This window comes from Oryx dammah, unplaced genomic scaffold (genome assembly GCF_014754425.2).
Source record: "Oryx dammah isolate SB20612 unplaced genomic scaffold, SCBI_Odam_1.1 HiC_scaffold_2, whole genome shotgun sequence".
Classification (NCBI taxonomy): domain Eukaryota; kingdom Metazoa; phylum Chordata; class Mammalia; order Artiodactyla; family Bovidae; genus Oryx; species Oryx dammah.
Window position 1 is genome coordinate 80,890,711 of NW_024070186.1, and position 18,377 is coordinate 80,909,087.

Consider the following 18,377-nt stretch of genomic DNA (forward strand, 5'->3'; position numbering starts at 1 on the left):
CTGAATGCAACAGTTATGTTTGAAATCTAGTTTCCACTTTTATTAGCATCATGACTATTGAAAAAAATTACTGTATCACAATTTTCTCATCTGCATTACCCTTAAATAAGATTGGTTGGAATATTAGTTGATATGACACATATCAATAGGACCATGAGTCCAGAAGGGAAAGCTCTTATCCTCTACCGTGATAATTGAGTCCTACAAGGTAAAAAATACTCCTTCTTGCCTGACAAGAGCTCATCAAAGTTAGCTCACAAGAGAGTTAGCTCTCAAGAGCTAACAAGAGAGAGGGAGACCCAAGTCAGCCAATTAAAAGCCATGGAGACTTTGTTTACTACAGCCCTCCTGACTTTCTTAGTAAAAGAGTTCTTCTCTCTGTTTTTGTGCATGGCTCACCACAGTTGCAGACCCTGAATTGCAATTCTTTGCTGATCATGAATAAACTCATTCTTGAAGAAGAAATAATTAGCAGTCTTTTTGTTTTAGATCAGTAATAGTAAGCAATCGCTTTATCACATTTATTGAATAGTATATCTTTTCCCCAGTAATTTATAATGTTCCTATGTCATTTATTTAGCTTCTTTGTATGTGTGAATTTGTATTGAGTCACTCTAGTCTGTCCCTTTGGTCCATTTGTCATCTCCTGTACCTATGTCAAATTGTCTTAATAACTACAGCTTTATGGTAACCCTGGTTATCTCTTAAGATAATAACCCTGATTATTGTCTTAATAACCACAGCTTTATGGTAACCCTGGCTATGTTTTATTCTGCATTTTCCAAGAAGCAGAGACTACAATAGAAGGCTTATGTAGTACAACCTATTGGGGAGGAGAAATGAGAGACAAGTGGAGTAAGGGACTTCTAGGAGGATAAGCTCTTAAGTGTAACTGATTGCTGGACAGTCCTCAAATAAGTAATCTACTTTGAGTCTCAGACTTTGCAGCGGGGGAAACAAAAATATTTATTCATAAGACACTTATTCTCATGCCCTTTCATGTTCTCCATGATTTGAGACTGATCAGAGTTCAATGACTTGGTGTGAACAGGAAAACTTTGAGGCAAGAGGCAAAAAGGACACAGCAAATGCATGAGCTGAGGCAAGTGAGGTTAGAGCACAAACATGGTGAGAAGCAGATGTCTCTGACTTCAGTGAAACAAAAGCCTGGGGCAGGAGGCAAAGGAAATCAAGTGATGCTCATGTGATATACTTTTCAACTTGTTTTTGTTCTGAAAAATGTTCCTCACTATTTTTATTCTTTATATTCAACGTGAATGTAAGAATTAGATTATCAAAAAGTTTTATTTTGATTTTGATTGGAATTACATTAAATGGATAGATTTCTCTGTGGAAAATCATTTTTATGACAGTCTTTCATCTAGTACATACAAATATCTTTCCATATATTTTAGTGTTATTAATTATATCTTTACAAGATTTTATCACATTTACCACTAAAGATTTGCAAAATTCTGTATGTCATTCCTGCAAATCTGTGAAGTTTTGTTGCCATCATCAACAGGTAGATGGATGAATAAGTTATATCATATCTGTAATGTGTTAAGCTACAGGGCAATTTAAATAAACTAACTCTATTTACATGTATCAACAAAGATGACGTTCTAAAAACATAAGATCATGGCAAAGAAACAAGTTGGAAAAACATGTGCATAGCATGATAGCATTTATATAAAGCTTAAAGCATACAAAACAATATAATTATCTTCAATGAGAGAAAAATATAGGAGGTAAACGTAGGTGACCATGAATGAGTCTGACACATGCAACATAAAGCCTATTTAAGACCTTTTGAAAAGGAGGGCAATGGGACGCAAGGAGTACCTGGGGGATTCAATCCTGCCTGTAATGTTTCACAGTAAAAATTATTTTTTGATAACCTCATGAAGAAGTGGCTAAGTTTCAACAAACAAAGTGATGTCTACACAGTTATATGTTAAATATTTTTTTCACAGTTAAAATTCTTTGGGATCAGATGTCCTCAGGTTTATAGGCAATCCCCCAAATTATTTAAGTTTTGAGTTATTTTGTACACTTTCTTCTGCAGTTGATTGTGATAGCCATAGAAAATGAGGATGGCATGCTTTGTGTTAAACCTGAGATGGGTGTAAGCAACATCATTTTTAAATGCAGCTAGGTCCTCTGATTTCATTCATTCAGAAATATATCTGTATCTGCATATACCACTTCCAAATGGATTGTCCTTTACATCTAATTAAGGGGACATTTTATTCTGCCTGACCTACTTCACCTATAGATGGATGCTTAACTTGACATTTACATAATTAATTGGCTACATCTGCTTGCTGAAGAAAGTGAACGTATTACACAGTTACTTCCCACTCTTTGTGACTCCGTGGACTGTAGCCCTCCAGTCTCCACTGTCCAAGGAATTCTCTAGGCAAGAATACTGGAGTGGGTGGCCACTCCTTCACAAAGCTCTGCAGCTTCTCAACTCCATTCAAACATATTACTTGTAAAGAAGAATCTAAATGTTTTCTGAGTATAAACTATTTCCCATCATATGAGCTTTAAATAATATTTCTACATAAAATATACAGCTTAAATAGGAATACATAAAATGATGCCTATACAAATATTTTTTATGAGAATTATTTTTTGTGAATATTGGTGTAAACTATAACTGTATTCATTTAAAATTTTTTCTTAAATCAAGGTGAATCTTAATTTATTTTTATCTTCATTCTAAGATATGATTTTCAACTCTATTTTAAAGAACACTATTAAAAGTATGATTGATATGTAAAAATATGTATTTATCTAATTTTTGCAACTGAATGAATTTGAGGTTGAGTATATACCCATGACAGAGAAGGCAATGGCACCCCACTCCAGTACTCTTGCCTGGAAAATCCCATGGGTGGAAGAGCCTGGTAGGCTGCAGTCCATGGGGTCACAAAGAGCCGGACACGACTGAGCGACTTCACTTTCACTTTTCCCTTTCATGCATTGGAGAAGGAAATGGCAACCCACTCCAGTGTTCTTGCCTGGAGAATCCCAGGGACGGGGGAGCCTGGTAGGCTGCCATCTATGGGGTTGCACAGAGTTGGACACAACTGAAGCGACTTAGCAGCAGCAGCAGCAGCAGCAGCATACACCCATGAAACCATCACCACCATCAAGGCCATGAACATACCCATCACCTTCTGGAGTTTCCTCCCTACATCTTTATTTTTTTTATATCTGACAAGAGCACTTAATGTAAGATCTACCATTTTAGCAGATTTTTAATATACAATACCATATTTTTAGCTGTCTCAGGGCTATTTTGATGATAAATTCTTTTCAGAAAGAAACATATGTGTGGCTAGTATTCTTCTTTGCATATAATCACTTTGTGGGATGGTGGATAGTTTTAGGTTATGAGTTTCCAAGCTTTAATCTACTTTAAACACTCTTCAGCTCTTAGCAGAAAGTTCTTTCTACTGGGAATAAAGTGGGTACCCCATAGCAATTTCAAGTATGTTTGTTAAAGAGAAAAGGCTGCTCAGGTGGACAGAAATGACAGTAAAAAAGAAACAATTCAGGTTGTCACATAGACATCTAACAGTTACATAAATATAAAAATTTATTTAAGTACAGCCAATACATAAGTCTTTTGGGGATAAGACAAAGGGGAATAACATCTTTCATACTGAATAGCCTGAGAGTAAATACTGGATCCATTTCCTTGGAAACTGGCCATACCCTTTATTTTCACTAGCATCAGGAACTCACTGCTTTGTTTTGACTAGATCTTTCCTATTTCTGTATTCAGAATAGTTAATTACTAAAAAACATTTAACCATCTGTTTCTTTTTTTCAGGTGACTGAAGAAATTGCGACTATTAGTGTTCAGAATATTGAAACACTATCCTTGTACTTCCATCTGATCCATGTGTTCAAGCCCACTTGTGAACAGAGTTCCCCTTCCCAGAACAGCTATTCAGCCAGGTGAGAGAGGTTCTTGTTCATCCATCTTTAGCAAAGACTTGCAGAGCATGGGGTGGGGGTGTGGGTGGAGGCGCAGAATACTCCTCCATGAGATAAAGGGAGATTTGTAGTAGCTTTCTGTATATTCTACCACACTATTGGATCTCAAGTGGAGACCTTTGTCCTCCAGTACTGACATCATGGACTCCATTCTGTTCATGTCCAATAGTGGAGCTAGTCCACAAAAGCAATGACTTTCTCCAGTTGTGCCATAGGCTTCATGGCTGCCCAAGTCTGTAAGTGCTTGGTGCTCCAGGCACTCCATCACCTTGACCAGGAGCTGGCCACTTCCCTGAGGACTCTCCTTGGAGATGAAGCTCTGAGATGTGCCTAATGTGTTCCAAAGGCTCGGCCACCTCAGATTTTATTTTTTTAAAGCAGTGTAAGTTCACAACAAATTTGAGAGGAAGGTACAGAGATTTCCTATATGCACACTGCCCCACACACTCATAATCTCCCGCAGTATCAATATTCCTTATGAACCTACACTGACATACCATAATCACCTCCTTTCTGTAGTATATATTATGGTTCACTTGGTGTTATACATTTTGTGGACTGGACACATGTATAATGACATGTAGGTATTCATTATTATGGTATCATGCAGAGTATTTTCACTGCCCTTTGTGCTCTGCCTATTCATCCCACCCTGATCCAAACTTTGGAAATATTTTTTCCCAAGGTATTTATTATCCTTGCAGAAACCTTTGATTAAGGGTTGGACTTTTGGTAATATTGTATAATATCTGTCAAATGAAAGTGTTCTATAAGCACTTAAAAAATAATAATCTGATAAATATATAGATATATGCAATGATCACAAAATTAAAGAACAATTACTTGTTGTCTGTTAATATTCAAGCTTGCCTAACATTTTATGCCTACTTAGAACATAAACCTTAACTAATATATTCAGAATACTTTTTATTCTTTATTATTAGACAATATAAATAATATTTTAGAATACCAAATATATTATACATAAACATAATATCCACTTTAGTTACATGGGAAACAATCTTTTGAGTATAGAATTATATAGCACTGGAAAAACACCAAGTTTTATTTTAGAATGAAAGACCTCTGGGTCTTCAGTGTGTTTCAAACCTCCAGAGAGGGCAGATCAGTAAGTAAATCAACAGGGATGTACAACTTCTAAAATGAAGGATTTGATCTGAGTATTTTAGGGTGTTTCCCAATTTAACAAAACAGGAATCTATCACAGATGTGATTGTGACAGTTCTCCAGATAGTTTTACTCAGAATTTATCGTCTTTGTGATCCTGCACCCCACTCTACTTTAATGCCTTTTTCTGATTATTTTAAAGCCTTTTTCTTTCCCACAGTTGCCGTATAATTTCTTGCACAGCTTTAGAAACTTTAAAGAAGGAAGCTAAGTGAATAGATTAATGAGGGGCCTGTTTGTGGAATTCTTAGAGCTCCTTCAATGGCAGGTGTGATAAATTACACACATTATCATTGTGATGATCATGCAGCAAACTGTTATTAGAGCTTAATGTAGACTATCTCATTACACAAGTGCGACTTTGAATGTACTTAGCAGAAAATGTAAACTGTTCACATAATTCCAGCTAAATAGGCATTTCTCTAGATCAAGAATAGGTTTTCATTTAAAAGCATTAGCCATGTTTACTATCAAATGGCTCAGTTATATTTTACTCATGCATGGAGAAACCCATAAGTCTTCTGTACGTTGAAAATAAATTAACGCTTAAACATTTCTGTGTTTTAATGACCCAATTTTGTTGAAATTCATACATTTGACATATTCCTTAAATAAAAGTTTTGTGAAAATAACAGCAATTCAATGCATAAAAGCAAATATGACATAAGACAGTGAGAAATTTTATAAGGAATAAATCACATAAATGATAAATAAGCAATCATATTTGTTATAAATGTTATATCATCAATGTTCTTTTATGGGTAAAATGACTTCATTAATATCTAAGTGAAATTTTGGTGCTATAAGCCATTGTGTATTGAATTATAGTTTTAAAACTATATTTTAATATAGCATTATTTAAATCATCAGATAATAGTTTTTGCTTATTTAAAATAAAGGAAATTCTGTGCAACATAGACCAACTGAAAATGAATTTAGGGCATAAACTCCATGCTAATTTATTACCAGGTATACTCATTCATCCACTGCATATCCCCAGTATGAGCACTGAATATCACCTCTATCACTCCACTCCAAGACTTCAATCATTTCCTACCTGGACTATAGTAAAAGCTTTTTAACTGGTCTCCTTGCTTCTACTCCTGCCTTCATGCATTCATTACCCATCGAGTCATCATAATAAACATTCAAAAACATAAAATGGACTGCTTACTCACTAGAATAAAACACTTTAATGAATTTCCTCTGCAAAGAGAAAAAAAATGTTTCCTCCATGGCCCCCAAGGCGAGCATAATCTTGTTCCTGTTGACCTTTCCAAAGTCCCCTCTCACTGCTTTTTTCACCTCATTCACACTAGATTTTTCTCTATCTATTGAAAATTCCAGGCTTATTCTTACTCTCTATCCATTGAAAATTCAGAATCTTTACCTTCATTGTTAACTTGGAAGGGTGTCTCTCTTGGTTTTTGTATGGCTGTCTCCTTCACTTACTTCTTAGGGCCCATAGATCATCTTCTTAACCAGCTATTTCCTTGCTAAGACTCATTGTTGTGCTAGATTTGAATTTATTTAGAGCTACTAGAGTCTCTGCAGCTCTAAAAGATTTAAGCAGTTCTTACTATATTCTGAAATAAAGGGATTTATTCTCTCTCTTTCTACCTATATATAATTCAAATCTTAATAAACAGTGACATGAAATTCCCAAAATATCCACATATTTATTGAACTATATGAAAACAATGTATGCACTGACTGCATTAAGAAATAAGGAAATGCCAGGAATACAAATTCATGCATAGGTCTAACCAATAATGCACCATTTATTTCTAAAAACATATTATTTTAAAAATTACCCTTTTTAAGCCTAGAAAAAAAATAAAACTAAAGAAGCTAACGACAATTTTTCTCTTCATCATGTTATTATTAGCAGGCCTTTTTATTTGTTGCAGTTTCCATTATACAAGAAAACAGATGTTTCTGAACAGGTGTAAGTGGGTGGATTTGGAAACCTACAAACACTGAAAGCTTTTATGTCTCTCTTTTTTTTAAGAAGGATAGAGAGGGAATGAAATTAAAGGGCCCATTTCTTTTAAAATTCTTTCCTGGCACCTGCTTTTATATTCTACTGCTATTTTCATTTTTCTTCTCCTAAACTAGTTGACCAGATAAATAAATAATAATGAAATGCAATTTATTTTTATTTTCTTCTTCAAAACTAAACTCCCCCAGAGGGAAAATACCCAGTTGTCCAGTGTTCTGTGCAATCACCTCATACTACCTATCCCATCTGTCTTTTCACTTCAATTCCCCTGTTCTAGTTCAAGCTCTCAGTATCCACCCTGTCTTTTTTTTTTTAGAGTATATAAAATAAAAATTTATAGAAAAGGAGAAATAATAACCATCCAAGTGGTAGACTATAATGCTGTATATCTCTCTAAGTCATAAACAATCTTACAAGAAACAATCATAATCATCTAGAACATTTAAACCAGATTTTAAAGTTTTACGTAATGGATGCTTATAGACATTGCATCAAACAGTTGCAGAAAACCTACTCCCTTTAGGCACATGTGTAATGTTCATGTGAATCAACTATTTCTGGACCTTGGGTCAATTTCAATGAATTTCACTGAATTGATTTTTTTTTTTTTTTTTTACTTTACAATATTGTGTTGGTTTTGCCATACGTCAACATGAATCCGCCACCGGTGTGCATGTGTTCCCCATCCTGAACCCCCCTCCCACCCTGCCTTTTTTTGCAGATATTCCTAAATGAACTCCATAACTAGATACTCTTTTTCTCACCATACTCTCTGAAGTAATGTTTTAAACTGGAGATTTGATCAGAGTAGGTAGAATGGAACAAAGACAGCCTCAAGATTAGAGACCTCTTTTAAAACTACTCCTTGTACTGACAAGCTGTTTTACCCTTTCCGGTTATGTCAGGTTATGTATCTTTCTGAAAATCTGTTCTCTAAACTCCACAGTCTTATTTTCAGATTTATTGACCAGATTATTTTATCTAATTTCTAAGAAAGTTGCCTGATATTAAAAAAAGACACTGCTCAACTGTTTAATGTTTCTCCACTAGACAAAACCATCAATGGCTTCCCATTACCAAGAAAACAAATTCCAGATATGTGTAAACAGAGTTCAAATATTTCCAAAGGTTGATACCAGCATTTCAGTTAGAGGACTTGCCTTCACATATTCAGTCCTTTAGGAATTGGACATGGTGTCTGTACATGCCTTGCATTCCCATCCCTTAGGCCATTTTTTGTATAGCTTTCTCTATCCTTCTCCAGTGTCTTTCTCCATCCTTCTCTACTGATTGGACTGTTTGTTTACCTCTTCCAGAACTTTGTGTGGAAAGCTTTTCAGATCTCCTTTCAAGGTATCATAAGGTAATATGTTATTATCTATAGTATAACCATTTATATTTTTATGTTCTCATATACCATAGAGTTAAATAGTCAATAGAGGATGTTTTTTTCCTTCTTCAATATACCCAGGCAGTGCGTTCTCTGCAGGTGAAGAGCTTGTCTTGAGCCTGTTTCCCTTACACAACATACTGTACACAGTGAACAGAACCTAGTGGAAACCTTGCTATCTAGTGTAGCAAGTTCCTAGTGGAAACTCTGAGAGATGGTGAAGGACAGGGAAACCCAGTGTGCTGCAGTCCATGCATAAAAGAGTCAGACAGGACTGAACGACTGAACAACAGTGAGCTGCTCAGAAAACTCATCTATTTCTTACATCATCATATAATCGTGAGAGTGTAATCTGTGCCAGGCTCTATTGTAGGCCACCAGGGATACAGTACTGAATAAGACAAAGTCATAAACTTACCTTCTAGTGGGGAGATAGAAAACAAACAAGTAGACAAATAAATACAAACTCTGGTGTTAGGATTTGATAAGCTTTCTAAAGAAAATAAAGGGATAGAAAGTGATGAAAGTTGTAAAGTAGTAGTGGTTGGTCAGGGAAGGCCCACATTTGTTGAGCAGGGACATGAATGAGCTGAGGTGTTGAGCTACTTAAGTATCTAAAAAAAGGCTATTCCTTAGAAGAGGAAACAGCAATTAGAAGGGTTTTAAAAAACACCCCAAAACCAATATAACTCAGGTCAACATCTCCTTTGGAACTAGTTTAGCCTGTCCCTCTTATAAGCAAAATCATTGTTAGTCTTTCTTGAGCAAAGATAGTCATACAGTAATATTTATTCTTTCTGTCAGTTTTTTTTTAATCTTTAAAGTGAGGTTCAATGAAAGGAACATTAACGTTACTTCTAGCTCCCAATTGCTACTTTTATGATTTAAATGCTTCTCTGCTCTCTTAGTTTCACTTTTTTCATTTGGATGAGTGTAATATTTTTATCTCATGACTTTTTTGCATTTATATATGTGGTTGCTGCTGCCGCTAAGTCGCATCAGTTGTGTCCGACCCTGTGCGACCCCATAGACGGCAGCCCACCAGGCTCCCCCATCCCTGGGATTCTCCAGGCAAGAACACTGGAGTGGGTTGCCATTTCCTTCTCCAATGCATGCAAGTGAAAAGTGAAAGTGAAGTCACTCAGTCATGTCTAACTCGCAGCGACCCCATGGACGGCAGCCCACCAGGCTTCTCCATCCATGGGATTTTCCAGGCAAGAGTACTGGAGGTTAGGATGCTATAAATAAAATATGTTGTTTTTGTTATTAGTATTATTATTTTAGTATTTTCTCCTTTATTTCTTGACTTCTGAAGCAGTGACTGCTTGGTTTTCTGCTTCAGCTGTTGAAGAAGGAATTCATAGGGCCTGGACTCCATCTTAGGCCTGTTCATGCTGATCATGCTCAGCCACCTTTCCAATGGACTCTGAACTCTGTATTTAGTGCCTATGAAAACAACAACAGAAGGATAAGACCCCCTCCAGACCGGGGAACCTTGAAGATCATATCTAGATTACTCATTGCCTAAGAGAAAACAGACACTAATCACCCCTTCCTCCAGACAGGCCATAAATTTTTCTGTACCTATCGGAGTGTAACCTCAGGTTTATTGATTATTGGCTAATTGTTTGACTGTTTGAGCACATGAGCACATAGCACGTGAATCATGGGGTTATTGGGATTATATTTTCCTTGGTTTATATAAGTCTCAAGTAATTTGGAGTGGTGGGTTCAGACATGTACACATAGGGTATAAAAGATTTTCACAAATGCTGGTCGGGGTCCTTGGCTAAGAGGAGACTCTGCCCTGGGCCCGCTGGTGTAATAAACTGCACTCCACTATCTGCATTGTCCTTCTGAGTGAGTTTGTTTCCCAGAACGCGTGGCTATAACACTGTAACTAATCTTGAGGCAGCACTGTAAAACTCCCAAATAACAGTGGTCAGGAATATGCAAGAGTTAGGATCTTTCTTTCTTATTAATTCCAACTGTCACCACACAGTGAGGTCAAACAATGCTAAAACATCAGAGTTTGGAGCAGAGCAAGATACATTGAAGGGCCAAGCAAGGAGAGCAGAGGACTCATGTGCCTCAAAGACCCAAACTCCATGAAGGGTTTCAGCAAAGTATTAAAACACAGGTGAGGGAGGGGCAACTTAGGGTATGTGGTCAGCTCCTGCACAATTCTCTGATTTGTTGACTGAGGTAACAGAGCGGTTAATGTCATCAGTCCTTCGACGTCAGGATGTCTGGGAGTTAGGAGCTCAGGTTCATCAAGTAGTTAATTTCTTCCATTTGGTGGTGGTTTTTAGCAGCTGAAAAATTCAGGAAAAATGTGTGAGACACTGTTATCTGAGTACTTGAGAGAGGAGCTGATCTGGAGGATATGGGGGAGAGGGTGTTTCCCACTAAAGTCCAATAGGGTCCTGCTTCATTACACAGCACACCAAGAAAAGAGGATCTGTCTGGGAAGATTAAGAGGGTTTCATAAGGTGGATTCACTTTGGCTTGTTTTCCATAGTATTGGATCCTTAGCAGATCATGGTACTCTGTTTGAGGGGTCATCAAGAGGATGTGACTGTTCAAGGGGTGCTCCAGAGACTCTATTCCCTGCCCTGTCCTTGGAATGTATATTCAGCCTATGGTTCCTGCACTAGGAGCCACTTCACTTGAGAGAGTAATGTGTTATTGAGACCATCTGGACTGTAAACATGACTGAACCCTGTGAGGACCTCTATGTAAACGTTTAAGATCCTGGCAGACAGATTCAGAGATCTACTCGTCTGGTAGCCACTCAAGACCAGCCTCACATGTACGTTCCCTTGGTTTCAGACTTGTCACCACCAATTTGGAGGGGTCCGCCCCTGCCTTCTGTCTCTTTTTGCCATGCTGGTACAGGGGACAGTTTCGAGTTTCACAGAGAGACTTCCAAGATTATGAACCAACATACTACCTACGGTTTCGAAGGTTGAGAGTAAGACAGTTATTCAACCCAGAGCAAGTAGCCTCTTTCACTCACTTACGCATTTTGCTGGAAGACTGGTTTGGGAAGATGGTGGCCTGGGTGGGATGTTGAGAAGGTGGTGGCTCAGCTGGTCTCTAAAACAGATTCTCAGTAGTAATTTCACACACATAGGCACAAAAGAGCATTCGTGAAAATCCCTGTGAAATAACTGCTGCTGTGTCCTGCTGCTCAGGCCTGTCTGACTGTGCGACCCCATTGACTGTAGCCCCCCAGACTCCTCTTTCCATGGAGTTTTCCACGCAAGAATACTGGAGTGGGTTGCCATTTCCTACTTCAGATCTTCCCGATCCAGGGATCAAATCCGCATCTCCTGCATTTGCAGGCAGATTCTCTACTACTAGCACCACCTGGGAAGCCTGAAATAGTTGTTAGTATGGTCTAAACTGGATTTAGGATGAACCCAGTGCCCAGTGTCGGCTTTTAGGGAGGTGGACTTATTTTTTTTAATTGTGCTGGCTTTATAACCTTATAAAAGTGTTGTTGATGTCAGGTTCTGAAAAATATTCAAATAGATAATGTAAAAGACCAAAGTAAAAGAGCTGTTTCTTCTGTTAGTGAACACAGATTTGGCTACTCATTGCCTGACAGGCCAATAAGTTGGGTGACAAGGCTTGAGGCAAGGAAAACAACTTTATTCCAGAAAGCCTGCTGACCAACAAGATGGTGGACTAGTTTATTAAAAAAAACCCAAAAACCAAAAAAAAAAAAACAAACCTTAACATATAGGCTCAGACAAAGAGCTTTTAAAGGGGAAGGCAGAACAGAGAAGCAAAAAGGGGAAAGGAGTGTCAGTGGTTAATATTCAGCTCTGGGTGTCTTATTAAAGTTCCTTTACCACCTGTGAGATGGAGGAGATGTCGAAACCTTGAGTTCTTACAGACATTAGACATTCTGAAATGTTTCTAAAAAACATCTAAGATTAGGTCAGTTAATTTCAAAGACAGCCACTATGGGCTGTAAAGGAGGGGATATGGTGCTTTCTGGAATTTGGACAAGAACCAGGTCCATCTCCTGCCTAAAGAGAGAAAATTTTATTTGTGGGTTTTTATCTTTGCTCCCTCTCAGGTAGCTCCTATAAAAGGTATTAGCTTAAATAGAATCATACTGATTCTACAAAAACTCAAGTGGCAAGGAAAAATAGAGAAATCAAGAAAGGCTTTTCATTCCCAGGAGGATTTCACAAGGTCCTGCTCATCACTTCTTACTTCTTTCCCCTCTTCCCTTCTTTCCTCCCTTGCAGCACCTGCTGTGTGCCTAGCACTATGCTGGGTGCTGTGGAATAAAACACACAAAAAAAGCTTAAAGGGTTTTACATTGAAACTGCATTGAAAATGTAGGCCATTTTGTGGAAAATTTACATTTTAACAATAACTGTCTTTCAATCCATTTATAAGATGTTATTTTATTTCCTCCTTTAATTTCTATCAACAATATTTTATAAGTTTTAGTGCAAAGAACTTGGTTTTCCTTGCTATATTTTTCTACTGTATATGGATTTTTTAAAGGTTTCACTTTACATTTCCTTGTGGTTAATATATGCACGTGGAAAGCAGTTCTTTATATTAGCTCTTTATCCTGTAACTTAAAATTTACTCACTGGTTTTAACAGTTGTTTTATAGATTTGTTGTTTGTTTGTTTGGTAAGCAAAAATGACATCTAGAAAGAATAGTTTTACTTCTTTATTTTTGAATTTTATAAATTTTATTGCTTATACTTTATATGTTCCAATTGATAGGACCTCCAAGACAGTGTTGACTAGAAACAGAGAAAGTGAGCTTCCTTGTTTTGTTCCTGATTTTAACTGGCAACTATTTAGTCTGTTACTAAGTGGCTCAGTGGTAAAGAATCCACCTGCAGTGCAGAAGACATGGGTCCGATCCCTGGGTCAGAAAGATACCCTGGAGAAGAAAATGGCAACCCACTCAAGTATTCTTGCCTGGGAAACCCAATGGATAGAGGAGCCTGGTGGGCTTCAGTCCATGGGGTCCCAAGAGTCGGACACGACTTAGTAACTGAACCACCACCACATTAAATGTAATGTTAAGGATATATTTTTGGGTGATTCTTCTATTATTCCAGTTTCACTAGAATTTTATCATGAATGAATATTTTGTCAATTGGATATATTGAAATTGTGGCTTTTTTTCTTTATTCTGGTAACATAGTGAATTACATAGATTGATTTTTGATTGTTAAATCAATCTTGCAGTTCTGGGATAAAATCTAATTGTTTACATTGTATTATAATTTTATATATTATTTGGCTTAATTTTATAATAATTTGTTAAAGATTTTTGTGTCTATGTTCATGAGGGACATGGTCATAATTTTGTTTAAAATGTCTATATAATGATTTATGTTTATGTTAACTTCATAAATGGATTTGGGCCGTGCTTATTTCCTCTATTCTCTGAAAAAAGATTGTATACTATTGGTACTGTTCTTTCTTGGATCTTTAATATAATTCACACTTGAAATTATTTGGTTTTATTTGTATGAAGGTTTTTGATAATGTTATTTTAAAATATACATATAAAATATTCATATTTTGTCATTATTGTTATGTCAACTTTGTGTTATATTTTTCCAGTATATTTTTCATTTCATCTAAATTGTAGAATTTGTTGCCATAATGGTATTCATATTATATTTTGGAATTTGTTTGCATAATAGTGTTCATGTTATTTTCTTATCGTTTAATGTCTGATGGAATAGTAGCAAAAATCCCTCTTTTATTCATGATACTAATTTTTCCTCCCCCCTTGATTTATTTAGGAGATTGCCAATTTTATTTATCCTTCAAAAAATTAAGTTTTGGTTTTGTTAATGTTTTATTATTTGTCTGTTTTCTAGTTTCATTTTATTTCTACCTTTTATTTCTATCCTTCTGCCTGCATCGTGTTTCCTCTGATTCCTCTTGGCTATGACAATTTCTCAAACTTTCTTTGTTTTTGATGACCTTGACAGTTTTGAGGAGTAACTGTCAGATGTTTTGAAGAATGTTCATCAGTGGTATTTGTCTGATGTGTTTTTCATGATTGGACTGGAGTTACCAGTTTTGGGGAGGAAGATCACAAAGTTAAAATTTAAAAATGGCATAGCATATCATTCTCACCAAATCATATTCAGTGTACTGACAACCTAATTTGTCACTTTTGATATTAATCTTGGTTATTGGCTAAACTAGTGAATGTCTGGCTAATCCTTTGAAAAATTACTCTATTTTCCCCTTTTTATACAATCTTTTTGAAGGAATTCATTATGTGTGAAGCACATATAAGGAGTGGGGTTATGGTGTATCTGCTATAGAATGGAGTTTCTACATAAATTATTTAGAATTCTGCACAGGAGGTTTGTCTATTTTTTGCCACCTACATGTATGTATACATATTACAGGAAAGAACTGACTTCATGCTGGATCTGTTTCTCTTACTTTAACCTTTGCTTCTTGTTGCTTTTGTTTTCTGAAGGACACTGTCCATACATAATGGCCTGCTTCAGGATACCCTGCCCCTTTGCCTGAATGGTAAACCAAAATGCATTTATTCAGGACCCTATCTGCCTGTGAGCGGCTACAAGAAGGAAGAAATTAACATACCCCCTTCCCAAGACTGCTCATTCCAGGAGATATTTGCAAGATTAATGTCCTTTTTACTTTACTTCCTCATCTCTCCCCATCTCTGTTCTATAAAAGAACCTGGCATCCAGACCCCAATAATATGGTTATTTTGAGACATTAGTCTGTTTTCTTCTTGGTCAGCTGGCTTTCTGAATAAAGTTATATTCCTTGCCTCAACATTTCATCTCCAATTCATTGACCTGTCCTGTGGTGAGCAGAAGGCAAGCTTGACTTCATAACATATGGACTCATGGATATTTGTTTTATAATTTTGGTTATAATCCAATACTACTTTATTTTGTTGCTCTAGTTGTTCCAATATTGGCTACTGGAAGATCTTCTTTCTATTTTAAAAATTCCCATGTGAGATCTTCCCTTTCTATGCATCTCTGTCTTTTAAATGCTATATCACTTGTGTCATTTTCTTTATAATCAGATTTTCTCTTCTAAATAGAATAGATTTTATGGTGATATATTCAAAATTTCCATCTCCTTTTCTGAGTTCCAGACTCATATTCAGTTGAATTTTAGCATATGTATAATATCCTTCATGCTGCAGTGAAACCAAAAAACTTTTAATGAGATAGGATCATGCTTACTAGCCTTCAAAAACATCCCATAAAACTTAATTTAACTGCAGATTACTTGTCACTGTCTTCAAGACCTAAAACACAATACTTCCCACTTATATCTCCATACCCATTTCATTTTTATTTCTCACAGTTGTCTCCTCTGTCTCTTGAATGTTTCTAATCTTTCTCATCATTGAGGGCTTAAAATGATTACTTCTTCTTTTTGTAATTCTCCTTACCCTTCAGGTATTAGCTTTTAAAGAAAATTCTTGGAGATTTTTCCTTAAAACTATCTAGCTAGAGGTGTTCTCCTCCCACAGCTATTCTCCATCTCATTAATCTACTTATTTGCTTCATCTTTTAAATCTGCTTATTTATCTAATTCTGCAGTAATCTTTTTATTATTTTGTTTCTGGCTGGTTGTCTATTACTAGAATAAAAGAGATTTTCAGCTTTTCAGCTTTAACTGTGTGTTGAATGAATAGATTAATAAATAAGCATCCCTATGAAAGGAATCTAAGTTTTGGTTAATCTTAAAGGGGACATTTACTCATAACTTCTGCTTGTAAAATATGAAAAACAAAGATTTAGTCTCTGAATAAATGCAATAGCATTAATCAAAGAAGAGAATTAAGGTGAGAAAGTTGGCATACAAATAAAATATTCCTCTCTATATCGATTGATTTCTATCAACTGATTAAATATTAAACAGATAACATGAAAGGTCAAGTCTCAGACTTTGCTCTGAGGTGTGAATTATTAGTTTCTTCAATTGCTTTAGCTTTGAAGTAGTGTAATATTTATGGAGTTAAGATATTGCCTTGACTATGTGGAATCTTACGGTTCCAGTTGAATTTTAGGATGCTTTTTTCTGTTTCTGTAATATGTACCATTTGGAAGTTTGATAGGGAATGCATTGAATCTATATATTGCTTTGAGTAGAATAGAAAATTTAACAATATTAATTATTATAATTCATGAATATGAGAAATCTATTTATTTTGTCTTCAGTTATTTCATCAATGTCTTATAATTTTCAGTGTATAGCTCTTGAATTTCTTTAGTTAAAATAATTTGTAAGTATTTCATTCATTTTGGTGCTGTTGTTAATGAGATTGTTTCCTAAATTATTTTTCTAATATTTTGTGTTAGTATAGAAAAATGTGACTGATTTTTATATATTGATTTTGTACCCTGAAATTTTGCTGAATTCCTTTATTACATCTATGAGTTTTTTGGTGGAGTCTTCAGGGTTTTCTATTTATTAATATCACATCAGCTACAAATAGAAGCAATTTAACTTTTGTTTTGATTTGTATGCCAGTTATTTCTTTCTCTTGCCTAATTGTTCTGGCTAGGATTTCCAGTATTATGTTGAATAGAGATGGTGCGAGTGTGTGCCCTGGTCTTGTTCCTGATCTTAAAAGAGAAACTTTCAGGTATTTGACATATAGTATGATGCTAGCTCTGGTCTTGTAATATATGGCCCTTATTATGTTAAGGTACATTTATTCCATACCTAATTTGTTGAGTGTTTTTATCATAAAATGAGGTTGAATGTTGTCAATGGTTTTTCCAAATCTCTTGAATGATCATATGATTTTCATGTTTCATTATGTTAATATGGTGTCTTCATTAATTGATTTGCACACACTGAGCCATCCTTGCACTCCAAGAATAAATCTCAGTGAATCATGGTGTGTGATATTTTTCATGTACTGTTTAATTTGGCTTGCTAGTATTTTGTTGAGGATTTTTGCATCTGTATTCATTTGGGATATTGACCTGTTTTTTTTTTTTTTTTTTTTTTGCAGTTTCTTGTATTGTCCTTATATGACTTTGGTTTTAGGGTAATCCTGGCCTCATAAAATGAATTTGGAAGTGTCCTTGCCTTTTTATTTAACAATTTTGAGAAAGAAGACAAAGCTTGATGCATCAAACATCTTAATTCAAACTGTATTACAAAGTTATAATAGTCAAAACAGTATGGCAGTGACTTTAAAACATATTTAAAGATCAGTGGAAGATCTCTATCTCAGGGTAGAGAACCCTAAAATAAACTTATCCATAAATAGTCACCTCATCTTTGGAAATGGCACAAAGAATATACAGTGGGGGAAAAGATAATCTGCTCAATAAGTGGTGTTGGTAAAACTGGATACCCACATGTGAAAGAACTAGATTCTTATTTTACACTGTACACAAATATTAATGAATTAATACTTAAATGTATTTCAATGGCCATAATGTGCTCTACTCAATTTTATTTTTGGAGTGAATAAAGACATTTCAGAACCTTTTCTGACTTAGAAGCTTATACTGATAATTAACACAACAAATTCTGAAAAAACTAGGACAGAAAATCAGCATGTATAAGTTTGCTTGCTCATTAAATATAGTATAAAATTAATAATATATTTAAATTAGAATTAAGGAAACTACTTAATTCTTTTTGAAATTTCTTGGGATGTGTCTAGGTCTAATTTATTTGTTTTCCTGGAACATGATGATTTCTGAAGTAGAAACAATATTTATATATGCTTGATCAAAACTTTTATAAGGTAAG